The sequence below is a fragment of the Cygnus atratus genome, chromosome 2 (genome assembly GCF_013377495.2).
Source record: "Cygnus atratus isolate AKBS03 ecotype Queensland, Australia chromosome 2, CAtr_DNAZoo_HiC_assembly, whole genome shotgun sequence".
In the NCBI taxonomy this organism is placed as follows: Eukaryota; Metazoa; Chordata; class Aves; order Anseriformes; family Anatidae; genus Cygnus; species Cygnus atratus.
In genome coordinates, this window is record NC_066363.1 from 71414710 (window position 1) to 71434704 (window position 19995).

At 38.4% G+C, this 19995-nt stretch overlaps 1 long non-coding RNA gene across 1 annotated transcript; it reads left to right on the forward strand.

The window, feature by feature from the left end:
- Nucleotides 1-1092: 1092 nt before the first annotated feature.
- On the forward strand, nt 1093-18824 carry LOC118254762 (uncharacterized). The gene is made up of 4 exons (XR_004780759.1): nt 1093-1123; nt 3309-3418; nt 3879-4043; nt 18080-18824. It is a non-coding gene; the product is annotated as an uncharacterized LOC118254762 (long non-coding RNA).
- The last annotated feature ends 1171 nt before the right edge of the window (nt 18825-19995 follow it).

A 19995-nucleotide genomic window follows, 5' to 3' on the forward strand; every position in this document is an offset into this window, starting at 1 on the left:
CTGAGCTTACTTTTTGCGGACAAATGTGTTGAATCTACCCCTCTTGAGCGAACTGAGCTCAAGTCCTTCAGGGACAGGACAGGAGAAAATGTCCTCAATTTGTGCCGGGGAGGTTTAGATGTCAGGAATAATTTCTCCATGGAAAAGGGTAGTGAGGCATTGGAACGGGCTGCCAGGGAAGTGGTGGAGTTGCCATCCCTGGAGATATTTAGGGGATGTGTGGATGTGGTGCTTAGGGTCATGATATAGTGGTAGACTTGGTTGGTGTTAGGTTGGTGGTTGGACTTGATGATCTTATGGGTCTTTTCCAACCTAAATGATTCTCTGATTCTATCTCCTGGTGGTATCCTGTGCCCCATGTTGTTTTGTTTTTTTTGGTAATAGGTGGCTGCCTTTGGGGCTATATTCCGAGGGAGGGAGGGAGGGAGTTAACCTGTTGCTGCAGATCTTAGACACAGAAAGGAATTTGTGTGCAAGAACATACATGTCATATGTGAACATATGACTCGAGCTTACCAGAGATTTTGCATGTAAAACATCCCATCAAAAAAGTAAAGCAGGCTGGGCAATCCCCTGACTTCCTTTCCATGTGCTGTTTACTGCACATTTCTTTCCAAGGCATGTAACGCATGACTGTTTTTCTGCTCTGGGATTTAATTGCTTCAGAGGCATGATGATACGCAGCATAGCTAATGCTAACTCCCTTGCCTTTTCAATTTTCTATCTTAGACCTGATAATATTGGCACACTTTACTAATGCATGCCTACCCTCATGTCCAGAAAATGTGTTTTTCTGTATCACAGAAATATGCATTATCCTTCTAGGAGATCTTCTGTGTATGTCTCCAGTCATGCCATGACAAACTAATGCAGATCTTACTCAGCTGGAAACTTACTAAACACGGGCAGTATTTATTTTATTTTATTTATTTTATTTTGTTTTGTTTTATTTTATTTTGTTTTATTTTATTTTTTTTTTTGACTAGAAAGCACCTGCTATTTTATGTCCATCTCATAAAAATAATTTTAGTAACCATTAATTTACTGCTGCTATAAAACATTTAAACTTGCTTTCTTTCATGTAGATATGCAGCACCAGCCTTTGGCAACAGATAAACACCAGGTAACATGCACAGTAATTATAAATTGTATTTATAATTGTAACCCCGGAATTGGTCCTTATATTATTCCCTGTGAAATTTCCTCCTGCTCTGCATGCCCACCCACACATTCATATACACATTTGGGGAGGTCAGCTGCAGGATCTGGACTAATGTCTGTTTTGTTTTATATATATGTACGCACACATGCGCGCACAGAACAAAGAATATCTTGGTAAAACAGTGCTTAACAGTTAAAATGTGGTTCAAATTATGTAGCTTTCTGTTTCATATGTATATGTTTCATCCCCATCTGTATGGGCAAAATTTTCAGGTTCTTTCATATGCAGGCATATTTGCAGTTTATAGTTACAGAATTCATTTGAACAAATATTGTTATATGGCAATGACAAAAATGCCACAAACTTGTGATAATCTAAAAAGGGCAATGGTGTGGGATTCAAATGGCCTAAGATGAAGACGGTGAGAATCCCTGCCCTATCCCCAAAACTGGATCTCATCAGGGCTCGCTGAAACAATTTGCCAGCAAACTGCTGCTTTCAGGTCACTTTCCAGCCCCCTGGCAGCTGTGTGTTCTCTTCATCCAAACCCATGAAAAAGACCTGTAATTCACTGGCAAGCTTGTTAAATTATTTACATGTGTTACTTGGGATATTTGAAAGCTAGTATTTGGACACACTATTAGTACAAGTGATAACACAATACATAATGCCCAGGATTTCCTATTGTAAAATTTTGCACTCAGGCTTCTGTAATTTTTTGCTAGGCTTTAACAGTTTGAACTGAAATTTTCTACTTTGGATATCTGTCCCAAGTGGATGTACGTGAGGTGGGGAAAGGGCTAAAACTTCTTTGACAAAGACTAAACAATGTCAAAGAACAAAGAGAATATCTTCTTCCTTTTTATAGTCTAGCAGCCTTGTGCTTTGAAGAAATGACTTGATGTTTAATAGGAAGTAACCTTCATATTACATACCCTGCTGCTCATCTAGGGAGGGAAAAAAAATCCAAAATTGGTTAGGGTTCTAGCCCTTTAAAATCTTAATAAAATTGCAACTGAATCAAGAGCAAGTACTTGTAAAACTTACATGATGCTGTTCATATGTCCACAACATAGTTCACTTGATTTTGAATTATTACACTGTATGAAATACACTAAGAATTTGAGCAGTGTGTTAACTGGTGCTTACAATGTTGTTATGGTTGTATCTTGTCTTCTCCTTTGGAAGGTGGGAGTAGGTCTGCATTGGGATATGAAAGCAAACTAATTTTCATGAACTTTTGTTCTAGTCATAGTATCATAGAATTTATTCGGTATTGGGTTAAAAAATAACATCATACCATGCAATAAATACAGTCTAGGGCAGTGCATTGAACAGAAAGGAAAAGGCAAAAAGTTGAAAAACTGCTTTGGAAAAGAATACTGCTTACCTGTAGTGATCTGGTAAGCATCCTGTAGAAAAAGTCAGTGGGTGTAATGCAGCACAAGGCAATACAGTATCATGTATACATACATATATATGTAGGGAGATGTAAGAAAAAGCAAATTAAGATCAATTTTGCATCCATACTGCCAAATTATTATTTTTTAGATATGTGCATACATATGGATATTGCAGAAATGAAGTCATGTATTGTATCAAAGTGGAAAATTCAAACCAGAAAGAGGAATTTAAAAAATAAAAAAAAAAGAAAAAAAAAGAAAAAAATGTTAATGCTGTATAAATTTGTGTCTGAAATTACTAGCTGTGTTAAACGTGGAACAAGATTCAACTGCAATTTCTTGCAAAAAAAATCCAACACCACACAACTGGAATAATTGCTGCTAGGGTCTGAATTTCAATCAATTGCCAAATGATTCTAGTACAGATGTTTTAATGATGGCAAAATGACTGCTCCATTAATTATAATGCACTCTTGTGCCCTCGGTAGACAGGCAGTGTTCAAAATATTCCCACTACTTTACATTGCCATGCATGCATGCTGATCATTAACATTTAGTAGCAATCTGTATTATAAGCAGGGTTCTGCTTTGGGTATAAGAGATCTGAGCTGCTATTCCTGGAATTTCTCTGCTGCTCAAGATTTATTTGAAGCCTAAATTTAACAGTTCTTTTCCTTTGTGAAAATTAATTTTAGTGTAATAACCAAGCTGATAACATTAACCAAGAATGTGTTTGATTTTAGAACTGGAGTTTTGACAATGTTTGTGCTGGAAGCAAGCTTCTGTTACTCTGGTTTACGTACTACTGATCTTTGTTTTTCTTTTGTGGCTGGAACATAAAGTTCACGAATTGGTAGGTTTGGTTTAGGAACACCTGAGTCTTTTCAATTTTTGAGAGAGAAACTTTTTTAGATTAAGAAATACTTTGATTTGCACTGCTAACAACTCACCTAGAAATTTTATCTTTATATTGCAGTTCTGGGTTAAACTGGTAAACATTGATTAATGTTGCTTTGATCTGTTGGGGGTGATTATTTTTAGCAAGTCAAAGGAACCATAAAATGTTGTTATCTTAGATGCAATAATGCATGTTCTTTTAATGAATATTTTCTCGGTGTTATGGGGTATCTTGTAACATTTCCCAATATTCCACAGTTCAGTAATAAGGTAACATCAGACACAGCTGGAGCAGGACTGATAAAAGCTTTATTATACTGATTTTCTCATCTACCTACCTACCTACCTAAGTATGCATGCTAACTATAGAAAACTTTTATTTATATTTATTTATTTTTATTTATTTATTTTTACAGACTTGAAAATCAGTATTAAGAACAGAAGACCCAAGAGTCATGATAAAGCATGGAACATAACATTGGAGGTCTAATTCTAGGACAGGGAGAAGTGTGTTTCACTCTGTCAGCCTTTGCTGTAGTGGAAAAACTGACAACTCTGAGGCTTAGAGAAATGTCTTCAAGGTGAGGATTCTTCAAAATGTTGAAATGCTTCTTCATATGATAAAATGAGAGTATACTAATTTTGTTTCGTGGTTTGTTGTTTGAACAGCCAGTGCTTTTTTTTTTTTTTTGTAAAGAGATAGCAAAAATAGCTTGTCTAATGCCATCACTATCAACATAAAAAAAATGAATACTACCTTAGTCTGTTCTGCAGCCCCTCTCTGATGAAAGTTTCTGTCGGAATTTCCTGGTTCCTGAATTCAGTTTTAGGTAGAGCTCTTGCTATTAATTGGGTTTATCCTTAGAGGTCCCAGTCTACGGAGTCTCCAAAACTCAAGAGCAGATCAAGAGCTGCTATCAAGAGCAGATACCTCAGGAGACAAATGTTACGGGTCAGTGTAACAGTGTGGGGTATTTTGAGTGTAACAGAATGGTGCCAGTTACCTGGGTGAGAAGAGAAGGAAATTTTACATTAGGTTGATGCTTGTGGGTACTTGCTGGTGTTGGCTGGAAAAGGGAGATTTGGGGAAACATATCTCCAAGCTTCTGGCAAGAGCCACATGGACTTGGTTACTGGGAGTGTGTAGACTCTTAGTTTACACAGTGACAATCAGCTTAAACTCAAATAGTCATTGAAGAGGACTTTTATTTGGTATGTTGGCACCGAGTGAATACTGAATGCTGCGTTTGCTAGCTGATTTACAGAGCTTGGAAAAGGCAACTGTTTTCCTGTGGGCACTGATACCTTCCAGTAGGATGTGCTCAGCATAAAAATATTTTTTTCAAAACTAGGTACAAAAGGTAGAGACATAAAAATAAATAATTATTTAACAAACAAACAAACAAAAATCTTAGCTTCACTGAATGCTCCCTCAAAAACCATACTTAGAACCTCTTTTCAGCAGGTCAGATCAGGTCTTTGAACACAGCTAGCGTTTGATCTCCAGTGTCATCAGTGGAAGCCAGTGCCCTCATTGCAATGTCTATGATATTATGCCTTTTTTTTTTTTTCCTCCTATTAGACTGATATCTCTTTATCTCCCTGCTGTTTGTTAGGATGCTCCTCATCTATGCTATTTTCTGCTTTTCCTCTTCTTCCAGTAATGTCTCTTTGTTCCAGATCCCTGGCAGCTAATAAGTTGTAACTACGTAGCTATGCATCCTGTAATCACAAAAGAGATGTTTTGTTCTCCACAGTAGCTGACTGGAATTGGCCTCTCTCTATTTCTTAGCTAGCAGGAACCTGTTTTCCTTTCATCTCATGGGATCTGAGATTCCCATGCTGTGCTATAACTCTGTTGTGAAATTCTGCAGAGGCATAATCTCTGGCTCAGGAGCTCAGTACATCTTCACTGCACTAAAAGTTCTCCAAAGATCGGGTCAGGTTATAAAACCGTGCATCACAGATGCGAGTCTGCATTACAGATGTACAGTTCCATCCAAATCCCATCCTCATCTTTTGATTCTGATTTTTTGAGTCTAAGAGACCAGGAAAAAATTATATGCTAAGAGTTTAAAGTTCAGTAGGTTGTTAATGCCTAGCTTCCTCTTATTCAGTTTGGGCTTTTGAGGGAAATGTTGTAGTTTTAATATGCTTTGGCAGATCTCTTCCAAAACTTCCTACAAACTTTTAAGAGTGTGATGAAAGATGAATATTGCTTGGTGACTTCTGGGAATGTTGTTGGTGTCTAAATGAAAAAGGGCAGATTGAGAAAGGCTTTGAGTAGGAGGTTATTGTGTGTCTTGACTACTCTTCAGCTACTGGTCTGCAATAGGTAATTTGATGTAAAAAAAAAAAGTGAAATACTAGATTGAATGTTACATGTGCTAAAGAACAAAAAATTATCCATGGGCAGAGGACGTAGTATATGCTTGACTTCAGTGGCACAGGTTTCATGCTTTGTTTTTTTTTTTTTTTTTCATGAGATCAGTTATACTTGAATTAAACCTACTATATCTAGATCAAATGTTAATTCTTTGTAACACTTCTTGATTTAGCAAAACGCAAAGTCAGTGTCGGCTTTGTGTCCCACAGTACCTTAAGGGGTGGAGGAAAGGTCATGTTTCTGAAACAGCAGGGAAGGGTTAAGAACCTAGTGCACGTTTCTTTAGGGAAGATACCCTCCAACTTAATGAGACTTGTGTAGTTCAATGTATGTTTGCTTTTTGCCTTTTTTGAACACAGAGCCTCTTTCATTACCTATCTTTGCTGCTTAGCATTCACTTTCTAGAGCAGCATTTGCAGCATTCTGATAGGCCATGATAGTCACTTCTGGCTGATAAACTCAACTGAAGAGATGTTATCAAAATAAAAAATAATTTCTTGAATTGTAGATCTTCATACTTTTATAATGAAAATTTGGGAAAGAGAAGATAGTTCTAAATAAATTCAGGAGCTTCCAATGAATCAAGTGTTTAGTACTATTGGTTTCTAAATTCTCTTCTTTCAGTTTTCCCACAGTAACAACACGTTTTTATACATGGAAGGAAACTGCTGGGTGTGAAGACACCACACCCTAGTGAAAGCACATATAAAATTCAGTTGTTGTTATTTGGAGAGAGTGAAACAGCAAAATATTTTACTGTATTCTTTCTGTTTTGATGCCATATGATGACTGAACTTTCACATTTAAAAATAAAGAGAAATATTTTTTCCTAGTGTCCATTCGTGCTGTTCTGAGAAGCAGTAAACCTGGTAGTCGGACAGATTTATCAGCTTGGCTGAAGCCAAGAGGAAGTTGATGGTCACCTCTGAAGAGCTTGTCAAGGTGCAGATGTTTATGGAGGGATTAGCAGCGTTTCAGCAGTAACTACTGAGGAAGCAAAAGCTTAACATATCCTAGATGGGATTTTATTACATTTACACAGCACTATTGATTGACATCTTGCATTTCATGACACAGCTATAAAAAGTACAACATTGCCCTAATACTGCTGCATGAAAAGGCAGCTGCTGGTTCCTAGCACAGCTCACTGATTTCAGCTGTGTCCCAGGCTGGTCATCTCTCTGGATCAGCTGCCTTGTGGAAAGGGATTTAAATACACATTTGCTACTTGAGTGTCCAAGAATCCATAAAAAGGGGAGAATTACTCAGAGGCACTCAAATACTGGCAAGGTGATACCAATTCTGCCACTCCTGGCAAGGAGATACCAATTCTCTTTATTCTGCATTCTACAGTTCCCCACAAATATCAGACTAGCACAAAAACCAGCACAAGGGCTCAGAAGGTTCTCAACAAATGGGATTTTGGTACTTGTCCTAAATGATGCTGATCTCAGTATATTAAAACAGAAATCAACTCTGCTACTTCTCTCCAATAAAAGGAAGAATGTAGGGGGCATGCACATTCTGTACAGTTCTGCTAATTAGTGGTTTGAAAGTCAGACATGAAAAGCTCCCTGCTGAGCTTACTGAATTTTATGTAACAGCCTTATTATTTGGTATTAGTGTTAAATGTCCATTTTCTCTCATGCCTTCATACTGATAAATGAAAACTTGCTGTATGGGCTCTTACATTAGCTCAATTTTGTCTTCCCATTGTACTAGGTACAATCCTTTTTAAATGAGCCCAGAAGCAAGAAAAATCTTCTGCTTGGAAAAGTGCTTGGGACTATTCTGTTGTTCTGTTGTTGTGGATTTATCAATAGTTAAGTAAAACTACGGTGTAACGTTTTAGCTGCTTATGGGACTCTTCAGAAAGCAAAATCAATGATGTCATTTCTTCCCTGCTGTTCTGGGGGAGGGATGGGTGGAATTATGAGAACAGTCTCCAAGATACTTTGGGTTAGAGCTTGGAGATACTTGAGAGTTTCTTGGCTTTGAAAAATGAGCCTATTGCTTTGTCTGCAACTTTTCACATGCTTTATATTTCCCAGATATTTACATAGCTTTTGATGTTTATATGCATGGGGGTTGGCTGTTTTAAATATTTAAATTGTTATGAAGTAGATAGCTATCTTTAGTTGTGACTTGCTAATTGAATTGTATGACCAGAATATTTAATGTGGGATAATTTAAACAGTCAGTGCAAGACATGTATGGCAATACAGTAGAAAGGCTGAAAAGGCTGATACATGCCTTTGTTTCCTTCCTCTGGATTCTTTGAGCATTTTTAGTGTAAGCATTTGGGTTTAACAGAAGCCACAAACCATATTTGATAAAACTACTGCAACAAGCTAGTACTGATATCCTGTTGTATGCTGTGCTATTGCTACATTTTTAATATAAAAGGTCGATATTTAGACACTGCCTTTAAAGGAGAACCTGAGGAAAAGATATCTTGTATTTATGCCAAGTCCTTGCTTTGTTTGCTAATAATCGCAATAGAGAGGAGGGGCTTTCATACTATACGAAAGAAAGGAGCATTTCACACTGTTGAGCAGCTGCTACTTTTATTCCCAAAGATAACTACAGATTCTTGATTTACGCCCAGGAGTTCCCATCCTAGTTTGCTTGGGTATCACAGACCATGAGATCTCATGTAAGAGAGAGCAAGATTTCATCCTGTCCTCACGTATTCTTGTAGCTGATACTACGATGTTACACCAACGTCTTCGCTGTTCTGGAAGTGCAGCCTCATATATCCTGAATCAGTTCAAATCTGTTTCTTCACAGACCTGCTGGCATCCTGCAACTCATCAACCTGCATCAGCAGGTGGCTGGTTACTACCTAAAGCCCACGCCTCACACTGGAAATTCAGTGCCATCTCCTGCAAGTCTTTCACAACCTTTCCAGTTACTTCTGCTGCTGAGTATATTTTCTGAGCAAGCTGTTGAGTCCTATCAGACTGGAAAAGAATTCTAATTTCACTTCTAATCACTTGAAAAATTTGAATGTATTTTAGGAAAGGTCTTCCACTTCTGAAATATTTCCTCACTATGTCCCATGCAACATCTATATTGCTGTAAATTGGCGGTGTATGCCCTCTGTGTCTGCTGCTTTATGTGCACTGCATCCAGGTAAAGGAGGAGGGGACTGCACTTCAAAACTTTCACTATTCTCAGTATTCTCCTCTTCAAGTATCTTTCCAAATTGTCTCTATCTTTCTTCAAAGGCCTTTGTTTAATCCCACCACTTGTGATTACTTCAGCCTCTTCATCTTTTGTGTTCCACTCTGATGTTGGTCCTGACAGTGGACTCCAGCTTTGCACATTCAGCCCAGGAAATTTCTAGTTTAGATGACAGTGGGTCTCTTGACATTATTTAGGAAAGGGATTTATTCTCAGAAGCTGTTCAGTGTTACTGCAGTATAAATGAACAGCTTGTCAAGAACAAGGAATTTTCCTTGTGAATAACCATATTCTTGGGAAATGCTTTATCTCTGACTGCAATGTAGCCTTTTCCCTGCAGTCTCCAAAATCTCTGGGAATTGGATACAGAACAAAATTATAGTACGTAAGGACTGCCATAAAGGGTACTTCTTCATTAAGAAGTTTTATTGCACACGTTCAAACTTTTTTGAGCATAAGTAAACTCATAAAATTAATTTAAGCACGTACCTTTTTCCAAAAACTGGAATATTGAAAAAAAAAAAAAACAAAACACAAATTCCATCTTTGGGGATGCAGTTATGAAGTCTGGAAGGAACCAGAAATGGTCCTCTGATCCTGAGATGAATTTGCACTGCCAGTGTTTGAGGAGAAAAAACTCCTTAGGTAACTCACTCCATCAGTGAGATTCATGTTCATCACTTACCTTAGTTAATTATTTTGTAAAACTCAAGCACACTTAGTCATATCAACAAAGCATAATTTATTTTGCTTTATAAATTCTATTCTATAGGAAATTCATCTTGCATCTTACCACTGAGGTATGGGAATGACTTGCCTTTTGCATTTTAGTTTAAAAATGACGTTTCCTTTCAGTCTTAACTTTTAATTTAATTTATAAGTGGAAATAACAGCATCTCGTAAAGGTTAAAACTTGTCAGTCTGTAAATTAAATTCAGCTTCTATTATATTATCTATGAAAGGAGAAATAATTCACTATGATTCTTTCATGCATTGCCATTACTGTAAATATAGTCCCTTGTCTTCATACAGCATCAGATATTTTCACCGTTGTCCTGTAGTCTGTAAGTCATTTTTCCAGGTGATGTCTATTTTAAAATTATATGCAATTCTCATGATTACATCAATGGTATAGCTACTTTTCTAAATCAACATTTTAAAAGTAAATGGACCAAAACCACTTTTTAGATCCATTTTCCAGCGGCATGTGTGCTCACATTTGGGCACAGAAATATTTTCTCAGACTGACAGAGGCTTTGATGTGGTAGAATATATAAATCTATGAAGTTACAATATGAAATGTTTAGGACAGTAACCTAAAAGTGTAGGCTGAAAGTTAAGGGAGAAATGAGTGCATAGATGCAGAGAGGCTTTTCGTCAGCAGTGACTATTAAGAGATCACCTAGAGACAGAGATCCCTTAGGCCCAAAAAGGACACAGTGCTCCCCAGTCTCATTCACTGTTGAATTTTGGACTCAGGGAAAGCTAACCTTCAGATTTCCTTTTTCTGTGTCTTTTTAGAAGTTATTATTTTCTGATGTTTGCCCCAGTGAAAGGGATTTTGTTTCACATTTAAAAATCATACAATGCTGTTCAATGTGAAAAACTTGGTGCCTTATCTTTGAAGCTTTCCAAATTTATGCATAATCTGCTGTAATTTAGACTGTCAAAATTGAGATCCTAAAAGGCTATTTCTCTCTAAAACTATTTAACCATTTCTGTTCATCCTACTTGAATTAAAAATCAGTTTAGATAAATTCTTGAGACTGTTCTCAGAAATGTTCAGGTCTTAAGGTGAAGGTTAAACTGCATACATACAGAAAGCTAAAGCACCTTGAGAGCTGCTGTTCACTCCCTTATCTCTTTTCTGCCTTCTTGGCCGTGGATTGAGCTCTCTGGTGCTCCTGGCAAGCTGGAGACAAGTAACAGAAAGGAGGGAATCAAAGCCAGGGCAGGTGGACAGACATCCTCAGAGACAGTCCACTCCTCCTGTGCATCCCCAGCTGTTGGCCTGATTTGAAGTCTGCACTCTCTGCTCTTTGCTTGGAGAGTGAGCTTTCTGGTGTGGTGGTGATTGTAGACAAGAGCTCTGAGAAAACAGGGGTACTGAGCAGTTTCCATCTCCCTGCGTAATTCCTGTCCACATGGATTGACTGTGGCTGCTGCAATTATCAAATATGTTAAATGATTGTCTGTGTGGTATGATCATGACTTACCTAATTCCTGCGCTTAGCAGTGTCAATAAATGAAAATTTCAATTTCTGAATAACTTGGAGCATCTATACTGACCAAATATATATTTTAAAATTAAATCAAAACTTAAGATATTAGATTTCTAGATCATGCTTATTTTTTCATTTTTCTGACAGGTGAATTGCTTCACGTATAGAATGTTTGCTTGTACAAATAATTCTACAAGATAACTCAGAGAAAGGAAAAAGACAAGCTAATGAGGCAAAGGTGGTCAGAGCAATAGCTCTGAAGACAAGGAGTGGAAAAGGATCGCCTTTTCCAGATTATCCTACATGCTGAATGTGGGCTGTACTGCTGATGCCAAGCTTTTGACATCTTTTAAAATTGTACTGAGAAGTTTAAACCCCTACTGGTATCCTTCTGGGGAACATCTGTCAGTGAAATATGAGCTACCAACCCAAAATGACGGTGTGTTTTGAACCTGGGAGTCAAGTTAAATTAATGTTACCTCTAAAAGACAAATATAATAATCTTTTTTGTTGCTTGGTTTTTCAATTGAGGCATTTGTTACTTAATTACATTTGACTTGTATGCATAAATAACTTTGCAAGGTTAATATATTATTTTTTAGTAAATATCTGGATATTTGGTCATTTAAAACCAGTCTTTTCTCATAGTACCCTTTTACTCTCCTTTCTCCTTCCCCACCTTCAGTTCTCCCTGCTGTCCAATGTGTCCTAGGCTATTGTTCAGAGAAGAAGGACATCTGTATATATGCAGATGTCAAGATTAAGCAAATAAGTCTTAGATTTAAGGCACTGCAAGATTGGCACTCAGCTGATAAAAACAAAGCTTCCAGTTTAGCATTTCAATTCAAATTCAGAAGATACGTTTTGCCTTGTTACACAGTTTTATTGCAAATTTTAACAATAGTCATCACATTACACCAGCTAAATGGAGGGAGTACTAATCTTAAACAAAACCAGTATCATGGAACAGTTGAGGTTGGGAGGGACCAATGAGATCAACTAATCCACCCCCCCCTGCTCAGAGCAGCACCAACAGGGTCACTCAGGACCATGTCTAGCTGTGTTTTGAAGATCTCCAAGGACAGAGACTCCACAACCTCTCCTGGTAGTCTGTTCCAGTGTTAGACCACATATATATATATATATATATATATATATATATATATATATATAAATATATATTTAAACAGAATTTCCTGTTTTTCCATGTGTGCCCATTGCTAAGAGGCAATAAGAAGAATTTGGCTCTGTCATCCATACTCCCCCACACTTCTTCACGTGCTTATACGCATTGATGAGAATCCCCTGAGCCTTCTCTTCTCCAGGCTGAACTGTCCCAGCTCTCAGCCTCTCCTCACAGGTGAGATGCTCCAGGTCCTTCATAATTTCATGGCCCTTCACTGGACTGCTCACAGTCTGTCCATGTCTCTTTGTACTGGGGGGCCCAGCACTGGACACAGCACTCCAGGTGTGGCCTCACCAGCACTGGGCAGAGGGGCAGATCACCTCTCTCCACCTGCTGGCACCCTTTGCCTGATGTAGCCAGGATACCTCTGGCCCCCTTTGCCACACAGGCATGTTGCTGGCTTGTGTCCAGCCTGCTGTCCTCCTTGACCCACAGGTCCTTTTCTGCAAAGCTGTTTTCCAACCTGTTGCCCATAAAATATCAGGAAGCTGCAGCAGAAGCGATCTCATCATCAGTATCCCAGCTGTGCTCTTTTAACCTGCAACTCCCTCTCCCCTACCAAGAAAAAAAAAAAGCTGTCATCTCCTCTAGAGAAGCTCTCAGGTGTCCTTCATCACTTCACAGTAGCCGACTGCCAGCTGCTGCCCTTGCAGCTGCTGGGACAGAGGTGACGGTGCAGTCATCTTCCCTGCTGTATTGCCTTTCCCTGAACCTCCCTCTGCCCCCCTCCATGAGCTCAGCCAGGAGGGCTTTGTCACTGTGTCACCTCACAAATCCTGTACACCTTCACAGGCACTAAAGCTGCTGAAAAAGAGTGACACCATTATGAGCAAATGCACTGGGCTTGCAGCCAGCTGTTGGGTGGTGATGCCAGGGCTGCCCTGTGCCAGCTCCACCAGCCCCACCACAGGGCCCAGCAGGGCCCAGCAGCCAAGATGGCGGCGCCTCACCTCAGGGACAGCAAGGAGAGGCATCTTTGTACCCTGTGTTTTCAACTAGAAAGTAATAGTAATAGTATTTTTGTGGAATAATGGATAGCAGGGAAAAAAATGTATTCTGTACTAGTTTGCTTAACAATGCAATAATCAGTAGTAATATGCTTTGGTATTTCATCAAGTTGTATTTATGAACTTTTCTTTTTTCCCCTGTTAAATTTCTCCAGACAAAAGCATTCTTTTAAGCTGCTCGTACACAATGTGAAGCAGAAAAACTCTATATGCCCAGTAAGTTAGGGGTCTCTTTCGGAAAACTTTAATCAATGATTTCTACTCCCCATCAGAATTTGCTCTCTGCATTTTTTTAGAATATCATTTCATGACTCATGTTTTTTCAGATCTGTATAAGACCTGGGTTTTCCTTAGACGTGAACCCCACAGATCCTTACTTTCTCTCTTCAGTGGATATCCTGTCTAGAAAGCTAAATATTTGGCCAAAATAGCAAGTAATTATGTAGGCTTTTGAGTAAGCTGTGCTACTTGAGTAGCTATGGAGAGTAATCCACCATCTTTCTCTGTGACCTGCATTGCTATTCAGGAATGCAGAGGTACCAACTTCAGTGATTTTTATGGTGTATAATAACTGATCAGGCTAACACCACTTTCTCTCCCAGGCTTTTTAAATAATGAATATTTACATTTATATCATGCTAGTTTTTTTTTTTTTTTTCCCTCTTCTGAGAAATAAACTGAAAGTTGAAGACAATGGTAACAGGTAACCTATGGAGGATAAATGGCTTTCTGTTTACAAACAGAACATAAATGCTAATTTTGAGCCTCGGATATGTTTTTGGCAAAGTGGGTTAACTCAAATGCTATTTTGTTTTTCTTTACTTAGAATATCTAAAAAATTTAATCCAGTCCTTCATAACTGTTGAACAATACCTGGAAGAAGCCTAATAAACATAGAAATACTTCAAATATTTTGGGGAATAACAGTGTCAATTTTAGAAAATATTTTGGGCCAACTCTATAGCAGATGCTATTGTGAAAAAAAATCATCAATATAAATTGTATTCTCCAAGGGGAAAAGAAACATAAACATGAGTTTATTTTTAAAACGTGCTATATCTATGGCAATCTGGTGCCACCTTTAACTATTGGAGGTTTAGGAAGGAAGATATAGGTGATTACTACTAAAGTTCTGTGTGGAAAATTGCCCATTTCTGGGCTGCATTTCCATGATTTAAGTTGTGAACTTTTTGTGAACTTTCAAGCATGTTTGTTTTTTTTGTGTGTGTATTTGTAAGTTTGTAGTATCTTATCCTGGTTTGGGGTATTTGCATATAGCACAAGGAGTACCATGTGGCTTTTTCTTCAGATTGTTGGGGTTCTAGTGATCAAGTGATCGCTGGACTTCTAGTTTATATTATGAACTTCAGTAACTAGCACCTGTGCCCCATTGATATTGAATTAATGACCTTAGATGTACAGCTGATAGAAAAAAATGCTTAGTTTCACAAATATAAGTCTCTGTAGAATACTGTATTGAATAAAAAAAATGTATAAAGGAAATGAAGTGGACATGTGAAACCCTTGGCACAGGGTTGGTATTTTTATTTGTGAAATATCACACAACTTAATAGCCAGGTGTAATTTCATGGTAGAGACTGAGAGCACTCCACATGCATGCATGACCCTGACTGGAAGTCTGAGAAAATTTACATCCCACTTGTGAGCTAAAATGCATGTCCTGCATTGTTTGTTGTTTAAGGCTAGGAAGCTTTGGAGTCCTCTAGTTGCCAGATGCTACAGGCAGACAATATTGGTATCTGGATACACTAAGGGTAAATGTGTTTCATAGTGAAAGTCTAAAACAATGAAACAAGATGTTATTGTAATTTTTTTTTTCTCCTAGTTAAGGATATATTCTATATTTTCCTCTAGGAAATCTCCTTGTAGATTTTTTTCCCTCATCTTCTGTTTTGTGGTGTTGATTGCATGATAGCTGCAATTTTATGATTGTCCCATTGTCACTAATGTTTGCTGACAGTTGTTTTTTCAAATGTAATAGTGTATGGTTGCAAATAAGGCAATGTCTTTCCAATATTTGCTCTTAATCTTGTGATACCTAGTGACCTACATGTATAAGCAATTTGCTTTTTATTCATACATGCCTCACTCCCAGTGTTGTGGGGTAAGAGCACTGATCCTGCTGTTCTGATGGTATTTGATAACTATATAACCTGACTTTGGGGCCCTGCTGAATCCTTTTTATCAGGAAGGTTGAACTTCTTGTTTTGCTCTTTCTTTCACTCATTATAGAATTGATGCTCTTGCCCATGCCTTCCACCTTCTTGTCTCCTTCCTGCTAATTCGTTTTGGTCCCATTGTTCATATTCATGTATTTTGCTTCTCCATAGCTCTAACTCCAGAACTTCCAGTTTCCTTTCAGCTCTTGACCACAAGCCTCACATATGTAAAATAGATTGTCTCATCCTTTTTACAAAAAATAAAGGCATGTTTCTTTTTTTTATTAATGTAACCAAAAAAAGCAGAAAAAAATCCTGTTCTCAGACCAGACTACTTCTTTCTGTTGTTCTTTCCATTATTTCCATTGCTCACCCACCACAAAGATACTGTTCCTTTTACTTTTTTCTTCCCCTGCTTTTCCTGTGCAGGATGCCAAGCACAAAGGAAGGAAGGAGAAGGAAAAGAAGTAATAATAATAATAATAAATTTCTTGGTAACGCTGGCACCTCCCTTCCAGAATGTTTGACTGAGTAAGACAACTTCTTTGCAGAAGTGATTAAAAAAAAAAAAACTTCAAAGAGAGTTATGTACACACAGATCTGAATTAACAACAAGTCTTATGTCTCAGTTTAAACCTGTAATAAGTTACACTGAAGTTACAGGAACTGTCCATATGTACAAAGTCTGGATAAAATTCACTCCTTGAATTTAGGGTCCAAGTTCTCTTCACTATTGTATAATTCTTTTTGAAGTAAAACAATACTCTTTGTAAATTAGAAAATGAAAGAACCCAAGAAGGAAACTTAGCAGCAACAATGAGTACTTTATATCTTCCCCCTCACCCCCCACCCACTTCTCCCTTCTCTTAGATTTGGTAGGATCCTTCAGGAATGGAAAACATACCTTAACATTAACCAGCATACATGAAGTGATTTCTCAAAATTTTTGATGTTAGTAATCTGTGAGCCAAACTTTTAAAGGTCCTTAAACTCATGCATGCATACAGCATTCATGTTCACCTTCCCAATGTTTGTCTTTGTGTTTTAATGAGCCAACAATGCAGACAACAATGCTGCAAGGAGGAAAGTGGTTGTACATATAAGATTATTCTTTCTTACATGCCCTAGCTTATGTGAAACTGAAGAACTTCAAAAATGTGGCCTTGAAGGATATTTTTAAAGCAGCTATTCAACTTGGACCCAGTTGTATGTGCATAATTATATACATACATGGCCTGATGGTTATCTGGCACAGCTTTTATTGCCAAGGAACACATTCCATTATTCATAACGCACTCAAGTCTACTATGCCTACTTGTTTGGATTAATGTTGCTGCAGTGCTTGAGAGCCCATGTCATGGGTGATGAGCTGTTGCATTAGGCCCGGCACAAGTGGAGGACAAGATATTCCCTGCTCCCATGAGCTGATTCAGTGATCACTGTGAAGAGAGACTGATTAGAAACGAGCTAATGGGAGGAAGAAATGCAATTCTGGTTAGGACATATGCCAGGGCTGATTTTTGGGTAAGGTGGACAAACTGACTTAGCTTGCATGTATAAGATGTATTTGTGTGGAAGTACTCCAAGAGTACTACCATCTCTGAGCGCAAGCCAAAGGGTACAAATTGAGTTTAAGTTTTGCATCTTTTGGTTAAGAAAAAAGAAAGCTTCCCAAGAGACACCATTAAACGTCTTTTTCTCCTGAGGATGGGCAATTAAAAGCTTAAGGAATTACTTCTCCATTTAATATGTGGACTTCTGTCTTCACTGGTTGTTCTGACAATTCATGTGAAGGACAAAATGTCTTTATTTGTGTGAAGACTTAACGGAATATGGATTAATTATTTCTCCTAGGCATTTGAGGATTAGGATGATTCCCATTTCCTGTATAGAAAAGTAATAATACAACATGGTCTCTAACCCCAGTTTTCACACAGGATTATTTGAAGGTGTGGGTTGTGACAGAAACCCCACTGTGTTTACCTTAGCCTCCCTGTTGAACATTTCTTTCACATTTTCACATTTTGAGCTTTTCTAATGCTCTCGCTCCCAGTCCTTTGCAGCATAGGATTTATGAGATCATGGGCTAAGCTGAAGTTTTAAATTCCATAGTGAAAATGTTAATGCATGGAATGGAGAGAATATTTGGCAGACTGGCTTTTTAAGGTAACGGCATGAACAGTTATACTTGCACAAAAATATCACAAACAGAATTGTGAGTAAGTTGGGGGGGGTGTGACAGTAGGTGGGTAGAAAGGGGAGTGTTACTCTAATTTCCTCCGATTGTCAGCAATAAAAAAACAACCTGTTGAGGAGGTTTGTTTTCAACAGGAAAGTTTTAACTTCTCTGGTTTCCTGTGAGGTAAGCCCTAGCATGTAGATTTGGGATAATACAAATGAATCTCATGTTTTCTTTTCTTTTTTTTTTTTTTTTTTGTACCACTGCTCAGAACCCCATTGAGAGGTGCTTCTAGAGGCAAGCAGAAGAGCCCTCGCTGTCCTTACGACCAAATCCATTGCTTCAGGCTGATGATGACAATCAGATGTTAGACCAGCTTAATCATTGAGATCTGCTCTGATTCTGCTCCGTTCCTTCCTGTGTTATTTTTTTTTTTAAATGAATGCTCAGCCATCCATTGTGCCATGTTCGGTTTAAACTTGCACAGACCATAGCAGTTGGTCCCCAGCTCTGTGTGAATTTTTGCCTCGCATTTAATGAATGGCATTGACCTGTGTGTTGGGTTTATGTGGCAGGGTTTTGGTACTGAGTTGAGTCTGTTTTGCCCATGAAGGTAATTGTTCAGAGATCTCCGACCCATGGGCTTTTCCACTTTATTTTCTCCCCCCGTCGTGCTAAGGAAAAGGAGTGAGAGCAGCTGGATGGGGGTCTCACAGACAGTCAAACTTGATCCGTTTGGATGCCTGATAACATACTATTTCTCTCCACTACACCTCAGGCTATGGAGCTTTTTCACAAATATCTGCTAACTGTAATGCTTTCAATTCAGATTGATGACAATACAGTGTTTAAGAGGTTATTCATATTGTAAACCCAAACCTTTATCTTAATAAAAGTCTTTCATAATATTTTAATCTATGCCACCAAGGAAACTTGCAGGAAAATTCCATGTGTGTAAAATGTTTGTGGTTTAGATGTTTCTATCTGTCAGTGTGTGAGTTACAGTGTTGAATGAAACATGAAGTTGGTTGTGTTTTTTTTTTTACTTCTGTGATCAGATTGTTGTAGCTTAAACTTGATATCTTCATCAGACTAGAGACATTATCGCAGGTGAACATATGGATAGCTAAAAGGTCTCAGTGCTACTATACAATAAGGATGAAGAGTGAAGGCGCACTAATGCTTAAGTGTTTGGAATACTTGAGTTAAGTGATGAGGGAAGGTACATTCAGGAAAAGTAAGCTATTGTTGGTGGCTTCAGAACCTCTGTGGGCAACCTGTTCCACTCCTTCATTGTTGTCACATATAGTTTAAAGTTCTCTTGTTTAAGGTTTTAATGTCCTTATTTAATTGCCTCTTATCCTCCTGCTGCACGACAGTGAAGCATGACTGTCTTCTCAATGTCCTCCTCGTAGGTATTGGAAAACTGCTGGTAGATCTCTTCAACACCTTCTTTTTTCCAGGCTGAAAAATTCTGGTTCCTCAGCCCTCATTATAGCCCCCAGCCACTAAACTCTATGAAGATTACTGATGTGCATCCACGGGCCCAAAATCAGAAACAGCTTTCTAGATGAAATCTTAAAATTGCTGAGCAGAGGGTAATAACTCCTGCCCTTGATGTCCTGGCCATGACCCTGTGAGTACAGCCCAGGGCACTGCTGCTGTCCCAGAAGCTGGGGCACACCGCTGGCCCGCGCTGAGCTCATGTCTGCCAAGGCCCTCAGCTCCCTTCCTGCAGAGCTGCTCCCAGCCAGGCGGGCACCAGCCTCTGTCCTTGCTCACTGCCCAGGGCCTGCGCTTGGCAGTTGCCCTTGTCTTAGTGCGGTGAAGTCAAATTTGAATAGTCTCCTTGTATAATTTGCATGCAATTGCTATATAAATCCTGTAATGTTTGCTAATCATGCCATCGTGACCGTATGTGGTTAAAATGCTTTGTGTTGAAACTACAGAGATTTTACAGTGCCATTTTAGCTATAACTTAAGTGTTACATAATTCACATGGGCCAATCTTTAAAATCCAGATCCAAAAGCTTAAAAAGAAACTAGGTAGGATGCAGAAAAGTGAGATCGTGAGGTGAGATTGAATGTTGAAATGCAGATCCAGATTGGCAGCTGACAGTACCCAAGGTCCAGGCAAATGCAAACAATACATGTGGAAAGCAAAAGGAGATGGAATTGTATTCTTTG